Genomic DNA, 26,531 nt, shown 5'->3' on the forward strand with positions numbered 1-26,531 from the left:
TGATACAATATATCCTGTGAACTATTTCATGTCAGGTATAAGAAAATGGAAAACTTGCTCCTTTTCCTCCTACAGTTGGAAATCTTTATAGTGTTTTTCTTTCATACTAAATATTTTGGAATTTTTGACTGACACCTAACTCAGTGGAAGATTAACAGATACTGTATATGATATATGAAATTGATGAGTGCATTTTTGAATAAATTTTCTCATGTCTGATGGTTTCTGTACAAACCTATATCAGTGTGCTCAACTTTGCCCATTGGGGAGCTCTAAAAACAAAACAAAGCACTAGTGCCTGGGTCTCAACTCCAGAGATTTTTATTGGTCTGAGTCATGACCCGAGAGGCAATGGTTTTAAAGTTCCCCAGGTGATTCTAATATTTAGCCAAGGTTTAGAACCACTGGTCTAGATTAAGGATTAAAGTGCTTGGGCTAAGCCTATAATTTATATAACCTGGCACAAGTCTCACTCCTGCTCACTTCAGTGACTACTTACTGAGAGGCTGCTCTCTGGAAAGCCCTCTTTTAACCCTGAGTTTGCTGTTATGTGACTAGGTATCACTGGAAAGAAAATAACCCAAATCTTCGTACTGTATCGGTTGAATTATTCAAAGTAACTTAATCCAACCTATAATAAAAGGCACAAATGGGTAAGAGATCCAGAAATTTCAGAGTAGAATCACCTTTATTCCTAATTCTATAAATGAGGAGAGAAAAAGTTAAATTAAAGCAAAACAAAAACAAAATCACTTTTTTTTTTTTTTGACAGGCAGAGTGGATAGTGAGAGAGAGAGAGAAAGGTCTTCCTTTTGCCGTTGGTTCACCCTCCAATGGCCACGGCTGGCGCACTGCAGCCGGCGCACCACGCTGATCCAAAGGCAGGAGCCAGGTGCTTCTCCTGGTCTCCCATGGGGTGCAGGGCCCAAGCACTTGGGCCATCCTCCACTGCCTTCCTGGGCCACAGCAGAGAGCTGGCCTGGAAGAGGGGCAACTGGGAAAGAATCCGGCGCCCTGAGAGAGATATTTCATTTACTGGTTCACTTCCCAAATGGCTTTGATGCCAGGGCAAGGCCAGGCCAAAGCCAGGAGCCAGGAGTTTCATCCTGGTCTCCTGCATGGGTTGGCAGGGACCCAAGCACTTGAGTCATCTTCACTGCTTTCTCAGGTACATTAGCAGGGATCTGTAACAGAAGTGGAGCAGCTGGGACTTGATCCAGTGGCCATGTGGGATGCTGGGGTTGCAGGCCGCCAATCTGTTGTGTCGCAATGCTGGCCCCAACACTTTAAACTTAATAAACTGTGTACTTTATGAATTTAGCCAACAAATCTGCCCTAAGCAAGACACAATAAGTTCAAATTGAAGTGTAAAGGAAATCCAATATGGTGTCACTTGTCAATTTAGAAGACATAGAAGGAAGCCCAGAATTGATTCTTCTTCCCATTTTTCTCTATGACTTGTTGTTAATATTCTTTTCTAATCTACAAGTTGTTTTACTTTATAGAATTATTTTTTTGTTTGTTAAAAAAAACTCCACAAAAGTAGACATGAGGGGAAGGAGTAACTGCCACTGCAGGGGAAATTAAAATAATTTTAAGATGATTTATTTGAACCTCTTCAGATACATTTGAATATCTGCAAAAAAGAATATATTTATTACAAAATATAAATTACCTATATTGTTCAGAAAGATATGTCAGTGAAATAGATGATTTATCATGGAAGTTGTCAAAAGACAACTTTGTGAAGCTCAGATGGTTTCACAGGGGCATGTTGGCAGACTTGCATGAAACTTGTAATTCCAGTTCTATTTAATGAGTCAGAGAGGGTAGGAATGCCTCAATTCTTTTTGAAAGCTATCATAACAGGGCTATCTAAATGGTACACAGTTGTTATGTAAATGGAAACTATAGGATGATATGATAGATTGTGATGGGAGACATTTGAAAATATTTGAATTTGATTTTAAAATTTTAAGTTTTTTTCTTCTCATTTTTCCTCTTCCATGGAGAAGGTGGCTAACTCACACAACTTGGCCTCAGGAGAAATTTGTGACAATAATGAAAACCAAGGTTGCCTGTAAGATACTTTTTTCCAGGTCTACCTCCTAAAAGCTGGACCCTCTTGAGATTTGTTAGGGGTCTTGGAGAGAATAGAGGAAGGGCAGGGCTCTTCATCAAACCTGTAGGTGGGGGTCTTTCCCTTGGACTGCTACTAATGGGAGACAGGGCCCAAGACATGTGACTGTGGGTTCTGTGGCCAGCAGAGGACGGCACCTGTTCCTGGGGAGCACCTGCCTGCTATCACCATTGTTCTATGCATTAAACATGGTGGAGGAGAAGCAGGACCACTGCCCTCTGGACCTAGAGGGAATACAAGTACACCTCAAAAGAAGTTTGTGGGAATGGATACTATGGAAAATCTGTGGATTTCATTTGTTTTGTTGCCCCAGGACAAAATTATCTTTTAATCCCCGTTTTCCACAAACTTTTGAGGTACCCATGTGTCAACCTTACCTTTAATCTCTAATGATGCATCTGTGTTCTTCAGTGAATTTCCAGTTGAAATAAGAGACATGAGTTTCAGTTTCGTCAATTAGGAAGTACATGTAAAAATGGGATATAGAAAGTTCTGATTTTCTTTTTTTTAAATCTTTTTTTAAAATTTATTTGACAGGTAGAGTTATAGACAGTGAGAGGGAGAGGCAGAGAGAAAGATCTTCCTTCCCTTGGTTCACTCCCCAAATGGCCACCACGGCCGGTGCTGTGATGATCCGAAGCCAGGAGCCAGGTGCCTCTTCCTGGTCTCCCATGCGGATGCAGGGGCCCAAGCACTTGGGCCATCCTCCACTGCCCTCCTGGGCCACAGCAGAGAGCTGGACTGGAAGAGGAGCAACCAGGACTAGAACTCAGCGCCCATATGGGATGCCAGTGCCACAGGCAGAGGATTAACCAAGTGAGCCATGGCGCCAGCCCCAAAAGTTGTGATTTTCTAAGAGTCTCAACCAAAACAATGAAATAATCACCAATTGGCTCTTAGGGTTAATGTCAGATGATTGAAATGCCTGTGCATATTGCAGATGCAATAAATGCAGTTTCTTCCCATATACAATTATTCCATATTTTGGGGATAGCAAGCTTTTATAACAATTTTTCAAATGTATTTGTCTAGGTGTTGAAGAACAGAAAATGTCTTTGATACAAATCAGTACAATTCTGTGTTTGAGTCACATAATGGAATTTCTTCAAACTGATGTTACATGTAATAATATTCTTAAAAAAAGTCCTTACCAGCTTCTAATGTTAAATTCTCTGAAGGATAATGAGGACTATACTTCTTTGGACAATTTAATCAGTTCTCATCAGTTTGTTTTTCCAAGGTATTTCTTCATAATTTCTCCTTGGCTTTTGGTATTATAAAAGTTAATGAGTCCCTGGTTTATCACAAATATGGAATAGATGACATTCTAAAGCAACCTTTTAAATAGCTTGGTCTTAACCCAGACACATAATTGTAAATCAGGCAAGGCAAGTATATTTTACTACGTTTTATTACTTATACTGAAATAGTTCAATAGAATTCAGTGTAATCCACTTAGAAGTCTGGAAATACATTCTAAATAAAATACTTTGTTTATATAGTATTCAAAATTTCTCCTATGTGCGAATGCCATTTACAAAATGGGTATCAGTGTTCAAAGCAGCCAAATATATTATATGAGTTTAATAACGTGTGTAGCACAAGAAAGGTTTAATACTCCAAAGGTTATTTATAACTTAGAAAGTGATATGAAGCAAGGATAAGTGAGTTAATCATTTTTGTGTCTTTTCAACAATAGTAATTTAAAAATTCTGCACTGTGTGTTTTTGTATCTCCAGGCACTCTCCTGAGACTTACCTTGTAGTCAGTAGACTACTTAGCAGTGCAGCTGGTGACTGCATTTCTCAAGGCCGGAGAATATAATCTGCTCAGCTCGTAATGACAGACAGATTTAGCAGTGGAATTTCCTCTGGATATTAATACATGTCTGGCGCATTATTTTTCCTACTCATTATTTTATCCTCTATGTGTTTAAATTGTTACTTTCCTGGTTCTAGATTAAAATTTGGGGTGTGCATGTGTGTTTCAGGGAATATGGTATATGCAAAGGATCGTAGGGCTAGAAATCAGTCTGAAGTTTTCTTCTCTGAGTACCACTACTTTGAAGTCATTTTTTCTTCTCAGAGGGGAGAAATTCATAATGCTGTAGTTCATGTTCAATGTGGCCTTGTGTGTCTGCAAATTGGACTATTGGGAAGTATTAGGATCAAGAAAATATGGGCTGGTTTTACCTTGCATGTATTTAACAACTTTCACATGAGGAGGGAACTCACATTAGGCGAAGTATGATTAAAGGCACAGGCTGAGTAGAGAGGATTTAAGCTAATGCCCTCCAGGATGTGGTGGAGATTCCTATTTGTTGGGCTTGGGGGTTGCCTTTTTTGTTGAATTCTTCTTGGTTAAACATGTATTTTCCTTTCTTTCGTTCTTCAAATTGAGACATATTCAGTAACTTTTGTTCGGTGGAAAAGATGTTCATCTGTGTATGGTGACGGGAAGAAACCTGAACTGGAAGCCTGTTTTCCGGATCAGAGGTTTTCCACTCTCTTAGATTGGGGAAAAGAATACACAGAAATAACACACATGCAGGAGACGTGGAAAGTTTGCTATTAGCAAGCTAAGAAATATGGTAAGTGATGCATGAACATGAAGTTAGTCTGGTGGAAACATGTAGAATAGGAGCACAAGGGTCCTCGCCCCAGAAGTCTCCCAGGTGTGCATGCGTGAAGGGACCCAGCAGAAAAAGGCTGCTCGCTGACTTCAGTCCCGCCTCAAGACACGGCTTCCAAGCCCCAGCATGAATAAGTCCTGTGTTGTTCCACCAAATTTTGCCTCTTATCTTCTGGAGAATGTAAGCAGATTTGCCTGCTTATCTGAGAAGAAATGAAACACAAACCTGTGTACGGAGTGTTTGCAGTAAGGACAAGGAAGCAGGGGATGTGTAGCACAAGAAAAATTTCTGTTGTAAACAAATAGAAAAAAACTAGCTGGGTTAGTAAATACAGGGGACTGACTGGCTCACGTTACTGAAAAGACCCGGGGTGAGGACAGGCTGGGAGGGAAGTCCTGCCTGAGCTCTTGCTGAGCTTCCTTGTGACTCGCTGACTTCTTTGTCCTCGTCCACTTAGCTTCATTCATCTGTTGGTTCTGTCCTCCCATCGTCATTTTTTGTGGTTGCAAGATGGCTTCAGTGTCTAGATTTCACCTCCTCATGATGCCTTTTTCTAAAGCAGGAGAGAACTGCTGTTAGCCGCAGTGTCCCACAACTCCAGGGGGCACAATCACATGGGCTATGGAGTGACCCTTAGCTCTCAGGGTGGTGACAAGAAGCAGCAGCGGCATCTGTGTGCCAGAATTCCTAGTCAGCATGATTGCTTATTCTTGTTTATTCTACTTGGAGCAGTATAGCCCCCATATATATATATATATATATATATATATATATATCCACGAATCAGTCACTGTGTCATGGGAATGGAATGACTTGATTGGTTCAACAGGGCCATGGAGCCACCCCTGCAGAGAAGCCGAGGAAGATCCATTGGAACAACATGGATCTGGAAAAGAACCTGGGGACTGATTTTAATGGGCCAGTGAATAATGGTAGCTGCATAAGAAATGGACAGTATCCTGTTTTAGATGAAAATGGTTCCTTTTGTCACATAACAGACCTCTGGAAAGCTCTGTCTCCAATACTCTTCAAGGTTCCTACGTCTCTCTCCTAGACTCTTCAAACTGTTGCATTTGATTTCTGCCTTCACCATCCTGAAACAGCTATCCCCCTGACAAATCCAATAGGACCCTCTAAATCTAGATATATTGGACCACTGTTGAATTTAACACTTTGATTATTTCTCCTCCTTGGCTTTCTTGATGTTATTCCTAGTCATCAGCCACACTGATGACTCCTAGTTGAGTCTCCTATGATTATCCGCATGCCTAAAATGGACTGTAACTGAGTTCATGAAATTTTTTATATTGACCATTCTCTTCAGTGATTAAATGAAAGATATTTGCCCAGGGAAGCAATTATGCTATATCATATACTCGTTTTTGCTTTATGACATCATTATAGATAATTTGTAAAATACAGAAAAGCCGAAGGAAGAAAATAATTTATAGTCTTATCACTGAGATATAAATGATACCATAGAAGTCTTCTTATGTCTTTTGAAATATGTGTGATTAAATACCTGATATAAAATTAGATTATTAAAATATTTTTGCATGCATATCAGATTCATTATTGGAAAATGGAAAAATATAGAAGTTACTCATTTCTCAGAACTAGCCACTATTAGCATTTTTGTGTTTCTTTGCTGTTATGAGATGGCACAGATGGGTGCTTGGAGACAGGACCATCTGCAAAGGTGTTCTCTTCATTTTTTACAATGGAAAAAATCAGCAATTTTATCTGCTCAGTATGGGTTTTAATGGAACAGAAAACCATTACTCAAGTTGTTCTGCAAAAGAAGTTATCGTGAAGCTGTACCGTGCAGCACTTTGCTGTCAGGTAAGTGGAAAGACTTAGCCTCTCAGCAAGCACAGTGCTGAGTCATCTAACAGTCTGTTCATTATCAGAAAGATGGTAACCGAGGGAAACCAGTCCAGTGTTTTGTGAGCCACAGAAGATGCCATGTGAATTGTCTGGGGAAGGGAGGACACCGGATACACTTCCTGGTGCTGGGAAAGGAGAGGAAGAAGGAAACAGAAGCAACAGAGAGGCAGAGTCAAGCTTCCCTCCCCAGGCTGCAGAAGCCGCCCAACCACTTGTCCTCCAACTCCACTGCTGAGTAACAACAACACAGAGCTCCTCCGAAGCAGTCCTTGTCTCTTGTTTGGGTTGACTTATGGTTGCTGGAAGCAGTCTCCAGATAAGGTTTTTCCAAGAACTCGAAGCACTGTGCTTTCTAAGCCTCATTATACTTGGGAGTGTTTTGTTGCCTTCACAAACTGATGAGTCAAAGTTTTGGCCCATATTATTCTCTTTTTATGGCATTTAGTGTTTTATTTGGTGAATCTAATGAAAACTTGAATTTTATGTTTTCCAAAAATATCCTCCATGTACAAGGATACTTCAAAAAGTTAGTGGAAAAATGGAATTGAAAGATAATTTTGATACTAAAATAAAATTTTGAAGTATATCTATAGCTTTTCCATAATAGGTATTTCCATGAACTTTATAAAGATACCACATATTTGTAGATAATTTTACTTTCCTTGTCATTCGTTCATTTTGTCAAATGACTTTAGCTATGTCCTTTATTAATTATTAAAAACCAGAACATAGTAATGACCCTTTTAATGTGAGAACTTAGATATTTTCATGTAGGACATTTTCTTTCTTCCTTTTTTTTTTTTTTAAGATTGATTTATTTATTTGAAAGGCAGAGTTGCAGAGAGAGAGAAGTCTTCCATCTGCTCCCCAGATGGTTGCAATGGCCTGAGCTGTGCTGATCTGAAGCCAGAAGCCAAGAGCTTCTTCCAGGTCTCCCATGCAGGTGCAGGAACCCAAGGACTTGGGCCATCTTCTACTGCTTTCACAGGCCATAAGAGAGAGCTGGAAATGGAGCAGCTGGGACTGAACCGGCGCCTATATGGGATGCTGGTACTGCAGGTGGCGGCCTTTCCTTCTATGCTACAGTGCCAGCCCCAAAAAATGTTCTTTTAATTATGTCTTTAATTATTGGTTTGGGTCCAGCTTTGATGCTATCTTTGTTTAGTATGATAAAATTCTCTTTTCCTTTTCCTTGGGAAAGATTCTATTAATTTCAAAGAGTGGAAGAGGGAAAGAGATATCTTCTGATGATTTACTCTTCTACTATCTGCTTCTTTATTCCTCAAATGCCCACAACAGCCAGTGCTGAGCCAGATCAAAGCCAGGACTGAGGAACTCCATTCTGGACTCACGCTTGGGTGGCAGGAGCTCAGATACTTGGGCCATGTTCTTCTGCCTCCTAGGTGCATTCACAGGAAGCTGGAACTGAAGTGGAGGAATGCGTTCTCCAACCAGCACTCTAATATGGGATATGGGTGTCTCAAGCAGTGACAACATGCCTTGTCACAATGCTGTCCTAAATTCTTTAAATCTTACTTTAAATTCTCTTTCCTCTGTGTGTGCCATTTTCTTATTATCCCTATATCTTTTTAAAAATCTAAACTCTGGTAGAGTATTTCATATTTTCTATAACCTTGGCTCAATTATTCATAATTTCATTAATGTTTCATTTTATAAGGCTATAATTATATAATTAAGATTTTTTAGAAGATTTATTTTATTTATTTGAAAAAGTTAGAGGTACAGAGATCTTCCATCTACTGGTTCACTCCCCAAATGGCTACAATGGGCGGGGCAGAGCTGATTCAAAGCCAGGAGCTTCTTCCGGGTCTCCCATGTGTGTGCAGGGGTCCAAGCACTTAGGCCAACCTCCACTGCCTTCCCAGGCCCATTAGGAGGGAGCTGGATCAGAAGTGGAGAAGCCAGGACTTGATCTGGCACCCATATGGATGCCGGCACTGCAGGCTGGAGCTTTAACCTGCGGTGCCACAGCATAGGCCCCTAATTACAAAAATTTTAAAAATTTATATAAGGTGAACAAATTTTGTGTATTTCATATATAGCTTTAGGAGCATAGCAATAGTTCACACTCTAGACTGCCTTCTGCATATGAACCTGCTCTCCCTCCTCCTTTCTACTTTTTTCTTTTAATTTTTACAATGGCATATTTTCATTTATTTTATAATCATAAGATTAACCTTCTACTAAATAAAGAATTCAACAAATAATAATAAGAAAAAAACACTGTTCTGCAACAGTAGGGATGAGGGCTATGAACAATAAACAAATCTCAAAATGTCAATGTGGCTCATATTTTTTTTTTGTACTACATCGTAGCAAATCATGGAAAACACATTGTCTTTTGGGAACTGGCTTATTTCACTAAGCATACTGATTTCCAATTGTATCCATATTGTTGCAATGTACAGGAATTCATTTTTTTGGCTGAGTAGTATTCCATAGCGTATATATACATTTTCTTTATCCATGAATAGTACTTACAAATTATTAGCCATGGTATTGTCTGTGTATACAAACACTATTGATTTTTGTGTGTTGATTTTATATCCTGTACTTTTACCAAATTCTTTTATAAGTTCAATAGTTTTTTAGTGGAGTCTTTTAGTTTCCCCATGTATAGGATCATGTCATCTGCAAACATGGATAATTTGACTTCCTCCTTCCCAATTTGTATCCCTTTGATTTATTTTTCTTATGTAATGACTCTGGTTAAAACTTCCAGAACTACACTGAATGGCAAGGGTGAAAGTGGGCATCCTTGGCTGGTTCTGGATCTTAATGATTAGAAATTCTTCCAGCTTTTCCCCATTCAATACAATGCTGGCTATTGGTTTTTCATATATTGCCTTGATTGTGTTAAGGAATGTTTCTTGTATACCCAATTTACTTAGGTTTTTATTATAAAAGGACCTTATATTTTATCAGATGTTGTCTCTGCAACTATAGAGATAATCATATGGTTTTTACTCTTCGATTTGTGAATGTGATATATCACAGTTATTGATTTGTGAATGTTGAACTATCCCTGCATACCAGGGTTAAATCTCACTTGGTCCAGGTGAATGATCTCTCAGATGTGTTGTTGGATTTGATTAGCTAGTGTTGAGGATTTTTGTGTCTATGTTCATCAGGGATATTGGTCTATAATTCTCTTTCTATATTGTATCTTGTTCTTGTTTTGGGATTAAGGTGATACTTGCCTCATAGAAGGAGTTTGGGTGGATTCCCTCCCTTTCAATTATTTCAAATAGTTATAGAAGAATTTAAATTAGTTCTTCTTTAAAAATTAGGTACAATTCAGCTGTGAAGCCATCGGTCCTGGGGCTTTTGTGTGTTGGGAGGGCCTTTATTACTGATTACTGATTCACTCTTCATGCTGGTTTTTGGTCTAGCTAAGTATTCTATGTCTTCATGACCCAATTTTGGTATATTGTATGTGTCCAGGTCTACCAATTTCTTTGAGATTTTCTGATCAGTTGGCATATGGCTCTTTGTAGTAATTCCTGATGGTTGTTTTTTATTTCTGTGGTGTCCATTGTAACATATCCTTTACATCTCTGAGTTTATTAACTTGGGTCTTCTCCCTCTTTTTTTTGGTTAGTTGTGCCAATGGTATATCAATTTTGTTTATTTTTTCAGAAAAATCAGCTCTTCTTTCTATTCATCCTTTGTATTGTTTCTTTGGTTTCAATTTTGTGTATTTCTTTATTTTTAATTATTTCTTTACTCCTGCAAATTTTGGGTTTGGTTTGTTGTTTCTCTAGGTCCTTGAGATGTATTGATAGCTCATTCATTTAATACCTTTACAATATCTTGATGTAGGTGCTAATTGCTGTAAACTTCTCTCTTACCACTGCTTTTACTGTATCTCAGAATTTTTTATATATTGTACTGTAGTCTTTATTTGTTTCCAAGAATTTTTTTGTTTTCCTTTTGATTTCTTCTATGACGCACTGGTCATCCAGAAGTGTGTCAGTTTCCATGTGTTTGTATGTTTTCTAGAGATTCTTAGGTTGTTCATTCCTTGCTGGTGGCCCTTGTGGTCAGAAAAGACACATGGTATGATTTCAGTTTTTTTGAATGTGCTGAGATTTGCTCTATGGCCTAGCATATGGTCTATCCTAGAGAAAGTTCTGTGCCCTGATAAGAATGTGTATTCTGCAACTGTGGGGTAAAAAGTTCTGTAGATATCACTTAGGTCCATTTGATCCAAAGTGTCAATTAGCTCTGTTTCTTTGCTGATTTTCTTTCTAGTTGATCTGTCCATTGATGAATGTTGGGTGTTGACATGCCCCATTTTTATTGTATTAAAGTCTATGCCTCCCTTTAGATCCATTAATGTTTTAAATCGACACCCTGGCATTGGGTATATATACATTTATGATAGTCACACCTTCCTGTTGAATTGATCCCTTTATTTCTTAATCATTACATAATGCCCTTCTTTGTGTCTTTTAGCAGATTTTGTGTTAGTCTATTTTGTCTGATGTTAGGATGGCTACACCTCTTTGCTTTCTATTCACATGAAATCTTTTTCCATCCTTTCACTTTCAGTCTGTGTGTATCTTTGTAGGTGAGGTATATTTCTTGCAGACAGAAGATAGATGGATCTTGTTTTGTAGTCCATCCAGCCAGCTTGTATCTTTCAATTGGAGAATTTAGGCCATTTACATTCAAGGTTGATATGGATAAATAACGAATTGGTCCTGCTATTTTTCCTTAAATATTCCTCTTGATTTGGATTTCCTTTGTACTTTTACTGGGAGATTTTCCGTGTTCACATTCTTTCATAATGACTGTCTTTCTGGTCTCTGTGTATAGCACATCCTTAAGCATCATTTGTAGGACTGGATGAGTGTCTACAAATTCTCAATTTCTATTTGTTATGGAAGATCTTTATTTTGCCTTCACTCATAAATGAGAGTTTTGCAGGTACTATATTCTGGGTTGAGTTTTTTTTTCTCTTAAGACTTGAACTATGTCTCACCATTCTCTCCTGGTTTGTAGGGTTTCTGATGAGAAGTCAGCTGTGAATCTAATTGGAGATCCTCTGAAAGTAATCTGGCGTTTCTCTCATGCACATTTTAGAATCTTATCTTTATGCTTTACTATTGAAAGTCTGACTACAATGTGTTGCAGTGAAGATTTTTTTCTGGTCATGTCTATTAGGAGTTCTATGTGTTTCCTGTACTTGAATATCACTTTCTCCAAATTAGGGAAGTTTTTTGAATAAGCCTTCTAATCTGTTATCTCTTTCCACACCTTCAGGAAAACCTAAGACCTGTATGTTGGGTCATTTGATGGTATCCCATACATTTTGAACACCATTTTTAATTTTTCTAATTTTTTTTTGGTCTGGCTTTGATATTTCTAAATATTTGTCTGGTAGCTCAAATATTCTTTTTTTCTGCCTCACAGAGTCTGTTGTTAAGGCTTTCCACTGTATTTTTTTGACATAGTAAATTCATTTCTTCTTTTATTTCAGTTTCATTCCTCTTCAATATCTCTCACAGGAAAAATTTTCCTATCCATGTCTTGGATGGTTTTCTTTAACTCATGAATTTGCTTCTCATTGCTTTTGAGTATTCTTATGATCATTCTCTTGAATTACTCTTCAGGCATTTCATCAATCTTTCATTCTCATATTCTAATATTGAAGTATTGTATTCTTTTTGAGGTGTCATATTTTGTTTTTTCATGTTTCTTGTGTTTCTATGTTTATTTTTAGGCATTTAGAGACCCGCTTGTTGGTTTTCTCCTCTGATGGCTTTTATCTTTGAACCATGCCTCTCTGGCTTAGTTGAGTGCTTGTTCCTTCTGTGGCTATTCAGAGGCGTGTGCTGGGTAGTGCCAGGGAGCTCCAGTCATTGCTTGTGTGCGGTGCAGGATGCAGGGTGACACCCACATTGATTGTGATAGATCTCAGTAGCGGGGAGGTTATGATTACATCAGCTAGTGTAATTATTGCCTCACCTCCTTTCTGCCAAAGTGATTCATGCCCAGGGTGAGCCCACAGTGGCTACACACGCCAACCACACAGAGACACTCAACACCATATCATTTAGTCACACAATTCCCACAGTCCTAGAGCTCAGGGCTCCTACCATCACAGGGAGCCAGGAATCCACTCTCAACCCTGTGAGCCTGCTCTATTGATGGACAGAGACAAGGCGTTCCTAGAGCCAGCTGCCCGTCAGTGTTCCGCCTTAGCAATTTGAGTATAGGCTCCAGTGATTCCCAGAGGAGGGGAGCGCCTCACAGGCTAAGTGGGTGCCCTGCCCCCTGACAACACTCCAGGATGAACTTATACTTAGTGGCGACTACAGATTTATCCCTCAGATCAAATTCCTTAGTCACATGTGCCCATGCTGTGGCAGCCTATACTCGCCTTTCAAAATGGTGCTTCCTCCCTGCTATTCTTAGGGATCCCTGATGGGGGTGATGGGAAACAGGCAATGTGCTCTCGCTTCACAGGTTTAGGTGGGCGCTTTGCCCCTAACTAGTGCTCCAGGCCAGACTCAACGTCTGTATGGTCCACAGGGTTCTCCCTCAGACAAAATCACCAGTGACATGGGCTGTTGCAGACTCCTCTCATTTCTCTTTAAGAAGAAGGTATCTCCTCCTGATGCTGATTCTGATGCTGGTAGGGGAGGAAGAGAGGAGCACTGCCTGATTTTTCACTGCCAGGTATGGCCCTCTGCAGGAGTAGTGGAGGGGAAGAAGCAGCTTCACTGCTCCAAGCCTGGCAGTTGCTCGGACCTCAGCTCCCCAGTCTTTTTTTTTTTTTTTTTTCTGACAGGCAGGGTGGACAGTGAGAGAAACAGAGAGAAGGGTCTTCTTTTTTCCCTTGGTTCACCCCCCAATGGTCGCTGCGGCCGGCATGCTGTGGCTGGTGTGCTGTGGCCGGTGCACTGCGCTGATCCAATGGCAGGACCCAGGTGCTTCTCCTGGTCTCCCATGTGGGTGCAGGGCCCAAGGACTTGGACCATCCTCCACTGCACTCCTGGGCCACAGCAGAGAACTGGACAGGAAGAGGAGCGACTGGGACAGAACCCGGTGTGCCAGCGCCGTAGGTGGAGGATTAGCCTAGTGAGCCGCGGTGCTGGCCATCTCCCCAGTCTTGTCATGGTGTGATGGCAGCTCAAAGTCAGCAGCTGGCTGCACCATGCATATGTGATGTCTGGGGCAGGGCTTAATTGAATATTCAAAGGGGGCAGAGTTTGGGTAGGGTTTGAATACTACCCATTTCCATGCTGCCTTTTGGTAATCTTGGAAGTGCTGTGGCATAAAATGCATGAAGGGAATTGGAGAGCTGCCATGGTAATCTTATTATAATGACATTATAATGACCTAACATCATGATGGGGTAGGGCAGATACAACCTGTAGTCATATTGGGTATTTCCAGGTAGTGCTGCTTCTAAATTTGCAATGTTGTGGAATTTGTGGAATTTACAGCTTCTGCTGTACAGAAGTTTTTTGGGGGGTGCCTAATGGGGTATAGAAGGTGCGGTTGGAAAGTGCACAGGAAGGGAGGTCTGGGTGGTGCAGAAGAAGGAGTTTGGGAAGTCTGTACACAGAGAGAGGGTTTGCATTTTGTAGCCCGAGGTAGCAGGAAAGCTGGGCAAAGCTGCTGGACCAGCTGGCCAGGGCTTCTGCATGGGTAGGCTGGAGCTGTCATGTGGCAGGTTGGCAGGGGCTGTCACACTGTAGGCTGCTTGGGTCACCTGGCTATCATGAGGCTGTCCCATAGTGGGCTGTGCAGGGCTGCATCAGCTGCCATCTGCTAGGTCCATACCTACCCGTATCACATTCTTTCTTGTACTTGGCTCTAAGAATTCTGGAATTTGCTTTCTTACTGGATTATGGATGGGTGAGGAACTGCTGGAGGTTATAAGAGACCCGTAGTTTGGTTGCTTTTACAAAGCAACACTGAAGACTTGGCTTTGCAATTTTCTGATTTGTACAATGGGAGAAAGGAAGATACGGACTTTAAGAAATAGTCAGTTGCTAGATTGGATGCCTGGTTGTAATAGTCACAGTTAATGTATATTGAGAGTTCACAACCACCCTATAAAATGGGTAATATTATTACACTCTATAGATGAAGAAACTGAGGCAAAGAATGGTGATGTATCTCCCCCAGATCACTCAAATGGTTAATGACAGAGTTAGGATTTGGTCTGGGGAGTCTGGCTTCTGCTATTCTGACAATCCACTTAAAATCCTGCATAAAGTACTTCTGCCAAGGATAAGTCTGTGTTCCTTAGCACACACCACATTCCTCTTAAGGAATTATATCAGATTTATCAGCACCAAACTGCAGATTGCTGTCTGTGCACACCGTGACCACCCACATTTATGTGCCTCTGAGCCTTTGCACATGCTGTCTTCTCTTCCTGGATCCCCTTCCCCTTCCCCTGTTGTCTGGCTGTAATCTCTCTCTTCTTCACTTTTTTCTTCTCTCGTTCTCTCTCTGCCATCTTTCTCATAAAACAATTTCCCTGACATATTTCCCATTAAAAATTATTTTTATCTTGGGCCAATTCTTTTGCTTTTGTCTATTTCTCTTTGTCATCTTCCTTTGTTTCTAATGAAGAGAAGTGAAGGATATCCCAGTGTTTGATGTGATCTTAAAAACTGAAGATTGTGTCCAGTATCTGTTAGTCCACTTGGTGCAACTGTAATTGAATATGGCAGGCTGGTAACTTACACGAACAGAACGTTTTTCTCACAATTCCAGGGGCAGGATGTCCAAGATCCAGATGCCAGCGCTGGTGAGAGCCTTCTTGCTGTGGTCCTCACATGGGGGAAGGCAGAAAGGGCCCAGAGTCCCCCTTTTCTAATGCAATGAATGTCACCTGTGAAGAAGGAGCCCTCATGGCCTCATCACCTCTCAGAGGTCCCATTTCTTAATACTGTCACAGTGGCAATTAAATTTCCATGTGACTCAACATGGAAGGGACAAACATTCAAACCATGGCAGTATCTGCTAAGTTGAGAATTGTAACTTAGGACTGTGACCCAACCCTCCCAAATTACCTTTAAATGGCCCTCTCCATCTGTCCCTGAATGTGCTTCTGATTTTTTTTAATGAAATTTTAGAACCAATACAATTATTTAATGTCCCACCCTCATTTAAAGTATAAGGAACTCTGTCCTAGGGAGGTGGAATTGGCCCAGGTGAATGCTGGGAGTCTGAGTTTTCTGTCACAATGTTCTGTCTTGTGTACTTTCTTAAACCTAGTTGGGGAAAGGGGAGACATTGAAGATATTCTTGTTTGACTTCCTGGTGCATATTTCTCCCCGTGCTAACGATGTGTTGTTTCCCTGTGGCTTACGTTTTCTGTCCATAGGTGCCTGCTTCTCTTTTTGAGAGGGAGCCAGACAGATTCCTTCAGCTCTCAGCTCACTCCCCTTCCCCTTAATCTTCCCCTCAGACCGTCTTTCTTGTGATGTCCCAAATTCGTGTCTGTGATTGCTCCTAAGAAAACATCATGCACACTATCATCTTTATTAATCTCAGCGGTATTTACTTTAATACTAGCAAAGAAAGGCAGAAATCATATGGTAGTCATATGGATGGCATCTGTACTTTCATTGTCCATCATGAAAAAGTTGCTCAATCTTTCTTGTGTGGTTGCATGGTAAATAAAACAACCTGATCCTTGGGGGGAATAGTGACACAGAGTCAGCCAAGCATCGGTGTTGTGGATACGCTTCCATTGCTATTGAGATAAAGCAGCAAAAGCATCTGACAAGGACAGTATGCCTGGGTGAGGGCGCATAGACATGTAAAGGCTTACATGCTCCACAGAGGAGCCATAGGTAAAGGTTGCAAGAAAGAAAGCAGCCTCACAGACATCAAGGAAATAGCAACTGTTTACCGGCAGCCAGACATTGCAAATAGCAGCCTGGATCCCAGAACCACTTCAAAGGGAAGCAGGCAGGAAATAGACAAGGAATGAATTTGAATGCTTCTGAGATTCCGGAAATTCAAAAGCAGAGCCTTCAGATATTCACATTAAGGTAGATCGTGAGCAATTATTTCATTTCTGGAAATTGCTCAAAGCCTTTTGTGGAAACAGAAGACTAAGGCTGTTTTCTGTCTTGCAATGATGCCTGTCTACTGTTAGGCACTTGGGGCAAATTTAGAGAAAGTAATCCTGAAATTATGAAAACTGTATATTGTATCTAAAACATAAGCTTTTCCTTTTGAAAAGTAGTACTCCATGAATTACTTTCTCTACAAGGTAAATGAAAAATTATCCTTGACCTCAAACTTTCTTAAACTGGTTGCATCATTTTGACTCTCAAAAGCATATTTTTTTTTCTAAGCTCTCTTTTAGGAAGAATATAACTATTTAGGCAAGGAGAAATCATTAATTCAATGAGTATATTGATTTTTCAATAATTAATAAGATTAAAAATGTTGAGTACATAGCAAATAAATTACGTTTTTATAATTTTTGATTTTCAAGGATCTTAGGATCAGACATATTCTCCCTAAGTAAATGAGATGATCCAGACCCTTAAGGTCTAATTATTCAAAGTAGTAAAGGCAAAATAATTAGATTGTCATTTCACTTCTTGTTCTTGACATTTGCAAAAATCATTTCCAGGCCTACTTGTTTTTAAGTGCAAAAATTTTTTTCTATTGCAAATACATAAAAATAGGCATCAGTCTTTCAGAAAACAAATCACTCACTGGCAGCATTCATAATTCAGTGTTTAGGAGCAGACTTTTGGTATAAAAAGACATAAATCGAGCTATAACCACTTTCCATCTGTGTAAAATTGGATTTGTTGTTCTTTAGGCACATCATTGCTCAGAAAGTCTCCCACAGGGAGGCAGTGTAGTCTAGAGAATAAAATAGTCATCTTGCTTCTAGTTTTGCCAACCATCTGCAAATTACCTGCGGAGCTTTTTCTTCTAGTCTTACTCATCATTCCAGCCACAAAGACACTCTATATTACTAAAACTCACCTATTTCGATTAGCCTCTTTTGTTTTTAATTAGAAATATGAAGTTAATGGAAAAATAGAATTAGATTTTTTGGTGCAAAAAGATTTTGAAATCTACATGTAGTAGTTTTCATAAGATGCATTTTCTGTCAACTTCTTTTGAAGACCTCTCATATGCATGGATTTCAATTTTTTGCACCAAACTAAACTTATATTTTAATTCCATTTTCCATGACTTTTTTTGAATTCCCCTCAAATGTTCCTGTTAGAACTTAGGGGCAAATTCTGTATCCATAATAGGCCAATAGCAATATTTGCACAGCAGTTGATAATTTGCTCTGTATACCTTGCTACCTCTCCAACATGTCATGGCTCCCTACATTACAACCTTGTTAGAGATGGGGGAATGAATTTTGGGCATATTTACTCAAGTAAATCTTCCTGAGAGCCAATGCTGCAGGGTGCTGGAGATTGAGATGAAAGACTGTTTCACATTCTAGGAGTTCATAGCTAACAAAGACAGACAAGACAGCTCCGAGGAACAGACATGGCGTTAGCTGGTCTGTAGAGCCATGCTGTACAGAGATTGGGTGCTTGAAAAGGCAAGAAGGCAGAGGTTTCTGGAACCACCAAGAAGCACCCACAGAAATGCTGGGGTCTGGTTGTTGTTCACTTGGGAAAATGAGTGCAGGTTAATATTGGTACTGTGTAAGAGGGGATACCAGGAAAAGAATTTAGACTTTTGTGAGGGTAATTGATAGTTGTTAAGAGATTTTTAGCAAGGGATAGATACGATTTTATTTGCATTTCTGGATAGCTCTGGCTGTTGAAGCCAAGATGAGCGGGAAGGAGGAGAACTGAGAGTTTATTGCAAAAACCCTGTGCAAAGCAACTGTGGTATTGCAGGGGAAGATACACACAAAGGATCATGTTAAAAATATTTTTGAGGTGGCATCTGAAATGTGTGGTAGCTAAGTAATGGAGCACATGATTAGTGATAGGGAAGTGTCCAGGTTGGCTCTGCAGTTTCTGGTTTCAGCACTTGGATGGGCTGGGGAGCATTCCAGTCCTGAAGTCTGTGCCTGTTAGGGGAGGTGCAATGGCAGTGGTGGGGGTGCTGAATGATGATGAGTTATGTCTGAGGTGTTTGGAGCCTTGTAGGTGCCCAGTGAATGTTATTTCATGCTTTTGCCCATAGAATGTTAGTAGACAACCAGTAGGCATTAGACATGTAGCTAGAAATAGGTCTGCAGTTAATGTTTAGATGATCATTTTAGTTATGAAAGTTGATGAAACTGCCCAGAGATATGTAAAATTAAAAAAGGGGGGGGGTGGAGGCAGAGGACTGCACTCTGGAGCAGGTCGATGCGCAAGACTGGAAGGCTGGGGATGGGCATTGTGTCGTATGTAAGCCCTGGTTGCTATGCTTTGCTTCTGATCCAGCTTCCTGCTAATGTGCTTGGGAAGGCAAGGAATGAAGGGTGGCTGAAGCACTTGGGACCCTGTTCCCTGTGTGGGTGACCTGGATGGAATTCTGGGATCCTGGCTTCAGCCTGACCCACACCTCCTGGCTGTTAGGAGCATTTAGAACTAAACAGTGGATGGAAGATCTCTCATTGCCTTAAAAAAAAAAAAAAGGGTGAGGGGAGAGCAAAAGGCTGTAAAAATGTCAAAATACGCTTTCAATATTACATTTCTAACTTCATTCTTGAGGTGGGTGAAAGATTAGGTGTTTAGGATTTAGCATGAAAAAGTCTAGTAGCTCTGAAAACATGGGTTTTCACTTAGTAGGATTCAAGAGTGATATAATTTTGAGGTAATTTTTTTTAAAAAAGATCTTATTTATTTGAGATTTACAGAGAGAATGAGATCACCTGTTTGCTAGTTCACTCTTTAAATATCCACAATTTAAATATCCACAGCTCCAGGGCTGAAGCCAGGAGCGAGGAACTCAGTCTTGGTCTCCCACATGGGTTGCAGGAACCTATCTACTTGAGTCATCACTTCCTCTTAGGATCTGCATTAGCAGGAATCCAGAATTAGGAGCCAGAGCTGGGAATTGAACTGAAGTACTGTGATCTATGACCTAACAGGCATCCTAAAAGCTAGGCCAAACACCCATTGTGAAAAATTGGTTTTATAGCAATAGAAATGTTGGCTTGCTTAGGGTAACCAAATTGCTGACTTCTGTTTATTCTAAGATTGTATCTGGTGCCCCGACTGGGACTAGAACCCGGTGTGCCAGCGCCGCAAGGTGGCGCCAGCCCCTACTAGGAATCTTAACAGTTTAGGGACTCAGAACTCAAGCCAGTGTGCTTGTTCCAATAAGCCTGAGACGGAGTCAGGGAAAAGACATCTTAACAACACGTTGTAGGGGATTCTGAAACAAGTGCTTGTATGACCATATTTTAAGACACAAATTCATGTCATGGTAGAATCTCTCAGGCCCTATCCAAGCCCCTTCTTAGGTTTCAATGTGGGCCAATCTTTAGATTTCAAACTGTAAAGTTGGCGTTAGTTCTGCCATGGAATCCTTGTAACATTACTATTGCTTGGGGCCATAGGACGATAAAGCAGAAGATACGAGGTTGTAGAGAGAGAACAGAGTGTCTGAATGGTAGTGTGTTGGCATGTATGTGTCAGTATGTCTGAATGAAACATTGGAAATCAGAGTTGGGGCAGCCATGTAGTTACTTCCAGGCTGATGGGGAAAAGTTCCCCCTGAGGCTTAAACTAGTTCTGTCCTTTCCTGTACCTTATGAAGAATGCTGCTTTTTTCATAAATCCATAATCACTTTAGGGTGTATTTCCAAGATAGTGATGATCATTTCGGTAGCTAACCATAAAAGAGGAAGAGTTGGGGCCTGCATTGTGACACAGTGGGTAAAGCTGCTGCTTGTGGTACAGGCATTCCATATGGGCACTGGTTTGTGTCCTGACTTTGCACTTCTGATCTAGCTCCCTTCTCATGGCCTGGGAAAGCATCAGAAGATAGTTCAAGTGCTTAGGCACCTGCCATCCATGTAGGAGACCAGGATGAAGCTTATGGCTTCTGCTTGACCCTGTGCTGGCTTTTGCAGCCATCTGGGGAGTGAACCAGAATATGGAAGGTCTCTCTGTTTTTTCATCTTTTCTGTAACTCTGCGTTTCAAATAAATAAATAAATAAATCTATCTTAAAAATGAGAAAGAGTTGGGGAAGGCTTAGAGAGAAGCAGTAAGGGACAAAGGTTGCAATAACTTCGAGGTCCATATCGCTGAAGAGGCATGAGGTTTCCAGAATCAATAGCTTCAAAGAATGGAGGGTATTGAGACCTACCTGTTAGGGAGTTTTTTTTTTTTTTCTTTTTCTTTTTCTTTTTCATTTTCTTTCTTTCTTTTTTTTTTTGTATATCCGAGGAGATCTTGTAAAGTGCCTGGAAAGTAATAATCATAAAGATTATTATTATTATTACATGCAATATGGTTAAATCATACAGGGAATCTGTTAAACCATATAGGAGTCTCCATGCTTTATTCTTCCTCATGGATTTCTCAGATTTGTCCAGCTTATGTTGAAGCAAGGTTTAGATAACATGTGAAGTGTGCTGAGCTCTTCAAAAAAAAAAAAGCAGAAAAATTGCTCGCCTACATGATGGTTTATTCATTTTCATTGTCACTGTCACTTAAGAGTTCAGAATATACTTCTAACCACTTTCCTAGACTTGAACTCAGTGATGTCCAAAATATATCTGGCCCAATGTTTCATTTTTGAAGCTGTGTGTTTGGAAGAAAACTTATTCCACATGTTATTAATTATTTTACACATAATTAAGGACTTTTCCAACCAGTTAAAAGCATTTCAAAGATTTATTTTCCTTTGGAAATTGAAGTTGCCTTTGGTTTAGTTTTGGACTGAAACACTAACCATGTCAGCTCTATTTGGGCAGAAAGGCTGTTTTTGTTTTGTTTTCTTACACACGAACAATTCTCCGTAATTAGGATAGGGCCTGGCAAATAGTAGGAACTCAGTATTTATTAGATGAATTAAATATTAGGTGACTCAAACTTTTTGTGATCCTTGTATTTATATTCAAAATTCCTGACTTTGTAAGGGGTGTTTCCTTTCTTAATAAGCTGTATGTAATTACATTGAGTTTATTAGCTTCCTGGGATTGCTGTCACAAGTGACCTCAAAGTAGGTGGCTGAAGTAACAGAAACTTCTCCTACAGTTCTAGAGAAGTCCAAAGTCAAGGTGTTGACAGGGCTGTGCTCTCTGAAGGCTCTGCTGGAGCATCCTTCATCTCTTCCAGCTTCTGGTAGCCCCAGACATTCCTTGGCATGTGGGTGGGTAACTCTAATCTTTGCCTCTCATTTCTTGAAATTCTTAACCTAATGATGTCTGCAACGATCCTGTTCCAAATGAAGTCCGATTCACTGGTTCTGGGATATTGATGCATCTTTTGGAGGACCACCATTCAACCTGCTCCAATGGGTTAATAGAAATGTTCAACACTCACAATGGAGTTCTCATTTTCTTGACTACTTTCCTCACTACACTTCCACACACAGATTTTCCTGAGGTTTTTAAAGCTGGGAAGGTTGAAGATGTGGCTCATGGCTAGGTGTAATTTAGAAAAGAAGGTGGGGGTGGGAAATACATCAACATTTTACTTCCAGATGGGAAAAATAGGGCGAATGTTGAAAACTGATGGGTGGAGAGAGGAAGTTAAGTAAGTGCTCAGGTAATGCTGCATCTAACCTGATGATGTCTGCTTGATCTATTAGGGAAGTGTATTTGATACGTAGTGATTTGAGTGATGACAAATGCAAAGGACTAGTGGTTTTGATGGTATGGGGGCATTTGAAATAATCTCAGTGTTTCACCCTTTCAGAAGTAAAGGTAGTTTGTGTAGAGAATTGATAAGTTATAGAGACAAGGCCAGAGACTCCTGGGATAAACCATTTGAAATGAAAACCCCATGAGGAAAACTGATCAGGAAGGAGCCCTGGGGGTAGATTGTGGCTTCTACATCAAAACCATCTGCATTCGATTTGGCAGTAGTAAAATGCAAGGTCTTGGAATGCATAAATATCAAAAGAAGAAGAACATCAGTGGTAAGTTATTCCAGCATTAAGTAAGCAGCCAGTGTGAACCCATTCAGAATTATTGTGATATGGTCAGTAAGTTATTGAGAGGAAAATGTAGAAATTGAAAATGTTCAACAGGTTGCAGCTGCTGTGACTTTTTTTTTTTTTTTTTTGCCAAGCAAGGATAAAAATTTTGTTTTAAAAAAAATGAGGCAATACTGTCTATGTGAAAGGATTCTTGGAGAAAAGGGAGACTCATGGAGTAGGTAGTATCTCAAAAGGAGAAGAGCACGCCTAACATGGTAGCAGTGGAGCTTTAGCCCATGGGAAGACCTTGATGAATAAAACACTGTCATGCTGGGGAGGAACCCAGTATCAATTGTCCCAAAACTTAATCGATGAAATGACATTTTTAAAAATTATTCATTCTTTTGAAATAGAAAGGGAGAGATAGATCTTCCATCTGTTGGGTCATTTCCCAAATGGGTCCCTTGGCCAGGGTTTAGCCGGGATGAAGCCAGGAGCCCGGGTCTTCTTCCAGGTCTCCCATGTGGGTTCAGGGACCAAATATTTGGGCCATATTCTGATTTCCTAGGCACATAAGCAGGGAGCTGGATCAGAAGTGGGGCAGCTGGGACTTGAACTGGTACCTATATGGGATGATGGCAGGAGCTGGCTTAACCTGCTACATCATAACACTGGCCCCTGAAATGAGATCTTAACTCATGGCCTTTCATAAAAAAATGAAAAAAGAATTTATAACACCCAATGGCAGACAAACCACACACACACAAAAACTACGTGTGAAAGTGGAAAACATCTGCAACTTTTGGGGGTTATGAACAATTGAATTTACATTTGCAATCTCAAGGAAAAACTAAATCTATCTTCTTGTGTCACCAGGAACTTTTAGTGACTTCATTATTGTAGTCAGGTGGCTAAAGTAAAATAATCAGAATACTAATAAAAATCTGGGAGATTTATAAAGACATCTAAGTATATGCTTGCCATACCTTATATATCCTTGCTCATATGCTAATAAAATAGATTTCTCTCATACCTTAGGATCTCTGTGCATGTGGATTCCCAGCAGCATTGGCAATGCCCACTGGGTGGGGGGTACAACACCATAATGCTAACTACGTTATAATGATTGTACCGTGAAGCAAGGTCACTCCAGAGTCCCAATGGATCTCACTATGCATGAGACTATGCACTCATCTCCATAAACTAGACTCTTCCGGTTTGGCTGAGTTCCCATTTTATTGGCACACTGTAACCACAAGTTAACAATTTTATTCAACAATGCCTCAGAACTTTGAATATAGTTTTTTTTTTTTTTGCTTGCATATGTCTTCTTGAAAGTATTCCCCTTTTGATATGCAGTAAACAAAAAGTTTGTGTACTGCAATTCTGGGTCTCAGGAACTGTTAGAACTTTTTCCTGCTGCCATGGTGGGCAATGAACAGGGGTGTCCTAGAGAACTTTGTAATGTTGCTGGGTATTAATGTGCTTAAACAATAGTTGGTCATCACCTCTATATCTGTTTTGAAGAGTTGATCTATTATATTCCTTTCTCTTTACATTTTTTCATCTAATTATTGCATTAAAACTCAAATTCCTTTGAAATTTACTCTTTGATTACAATGGTTTAGCCTAGCTAAAATATAGTAGTTTGCCAAATCTTGTTTTTATCAGGAGTTTTCTGTTTTGCGAAGCTTTTCTTTCTTTCTTTTTTTTTTTTTTTTTTTTTTTTGGAGGGCAGGGGTTTGGGGGTTTTCGGTGTCAAAGGAAGCTATGTATGATAAGATTAGCTTCAAATTAGGTTCTCTTCTGTAATCTCTTTGTGGTGTCTGCTATTGTGGTTTGTCTCTGCAGAAGATTGTCAGTCTCTGTTTGTAACATAAATTTTAGATTTTAGGCCATTTAAAATGAACATGTATTGGTTATCAAAATAACAAGTTATCAGTGATTGTCTTTTCTGTCCGTTTGTAAAATTCTTAATCTTTTACCCCCCCCCCCAAAAAAAACCCCTTTTTACTAAAATGTTTGAATCATTTATTTGTCTTAGCTTTAACCAAAAATAATGATTGTGCACATTCCAGGCACTGTGTTATGGCTAAAGCATGGAGCAGTCATCAAAACCAAACCCAACTTTGCCCTTCAAAGACTTTATAGTCTATCAGACAATGCATACAACAGTCATTGCATTCTAAGTGAATCTTGTAAAAGAACTTCAAGGTGCTGAGTGTCTTTTAAAATAATTTTTAATGCACTATGAACCATTAATGTTCAAAAAGTTAAAAAGTACAAAGACCACATGGTGCATTAATCTTGCGATTATGAAGTAAATTGACATTGTTATTATAAAAATTAAAGGGGAAAAAAGGAAGGAAAGGAGGGGATGGAGGGAGGGAAGGAGAGAGGGAAGTGTGGTTATCTTCTTAGAATTGTATCTGTGAAATACATGGAATCTGTTCTCTTTATATTAATAAAAATTAAAGAATATTTGAAAAGGCATTCTATAATCACACTTCCAGTAGAAAGTGAGCCAGGTGGGGGTCCAGGACCCACTTCTCTTGCTTGCCTCAGCCCACAGCTCCTGCTTCCCAAGTGCACATATGCAAGATGCTGAAGGAGACCAACAGAGGCAGTGACCACATCCCTGGGGTGCTTTTCATCTGATTCGTGCCAGATCTAAAAGTAGGAATCAATTTTAGAGTCTTCTAAATTGATATTTATAGGTGAAGTTAATTACTTTCCTTGAGAATGTGAGAACTTTTGACCATTTTTCTTAACAGTCATGATTCAATAGTGTCATTGACCTCTGTCTCTCTAATTGCCCAAGGCCAAGTTCAAGGATGAGTAGAGTGATTTGGATGGGTGGGTCCTAAATCTTCTGATTCAGCAAACTAAAAAAAGTTAAAGTTTAACCATTTTAGAGACTTCTTAGTGTTTATGATAATACCTAATGTGGTGTCGATCTTTTTCAAATATTAAATGAATAATTATCTTACTGTACTCCTTCCGGATGCGCAGGCTGATTAACTTATATAATCTAGTTGGATGATTTGCCAGCTCTCAAGATAGAACTTCATTTTTATTCACTTCATTGCATTGACATTACTTGTAGTATAGTGTGTGTGTGAGAGAGAGAGAGAGAGAGAGACAGACAGACAGACAGAGGGGCAGAGACAGAGAGAGATATTAAATGGATTCTTGCAAAATCTTGGAACTATGTTATATCTAAAAGGAATACTAGTAACATCAGAAATGCTTGCTTTCTAAATGCATGGATTACCTACTTGGGCTATTTATTTAATTTATCCTGATAAATAAAAAAGGATGGATTAGGCAATCCTGATCATAGATTTGTCTTGATTTATCTTTCATATGGAACTTTCATCTTTTTAATAAACCTAGGAACCATGGTATCATATAATCCTTTTGGTTATAGATAACTGCAAAAACCATTGGAAGACAAAACTATACCCTGTGGGTAGCAGAAGCCAAAGTAGAGTTCAGAGCCCAAATTGCCCAGTTTGTGCTTAATTGCTAGGGCCATATTGCTTTTCTCAAATACAGGGGAGCTCAAACAATGCCAGAGAAATTTGATTACAAAAGATTAGAGAACAATCCTTCCAGAAACTTTAATGAGAATAAATTTCAAATTCCCTCTTTACAAACTCTTAATTTGATTGTTTTAGTTCATCATTTTCCTAACTATGTTCTGTGGGTTCTTTGTTCAAACAAATTTTGGAAACATTGTGTTACATGAAATTAAGTAGGTTTCTTTAAGACTTCTTAACATCTTTAA

Source organism: Oryctolagus cuniculus, chromosome 8 (assembly GCF_051225735.1).
Source record: "Oryctolagus cuniculus isolate XC-2025 breed Fujian yellow rabbit chromosome 8, ASM5122573v1, whole genome shotgun sequence".
Lineage (NCBI taxonomy): Eukaryota > Metazoa > Chordata > Mammalia > Lagomorpha > Leporidae > Oryctolagus > Oryctolagus cuniculus.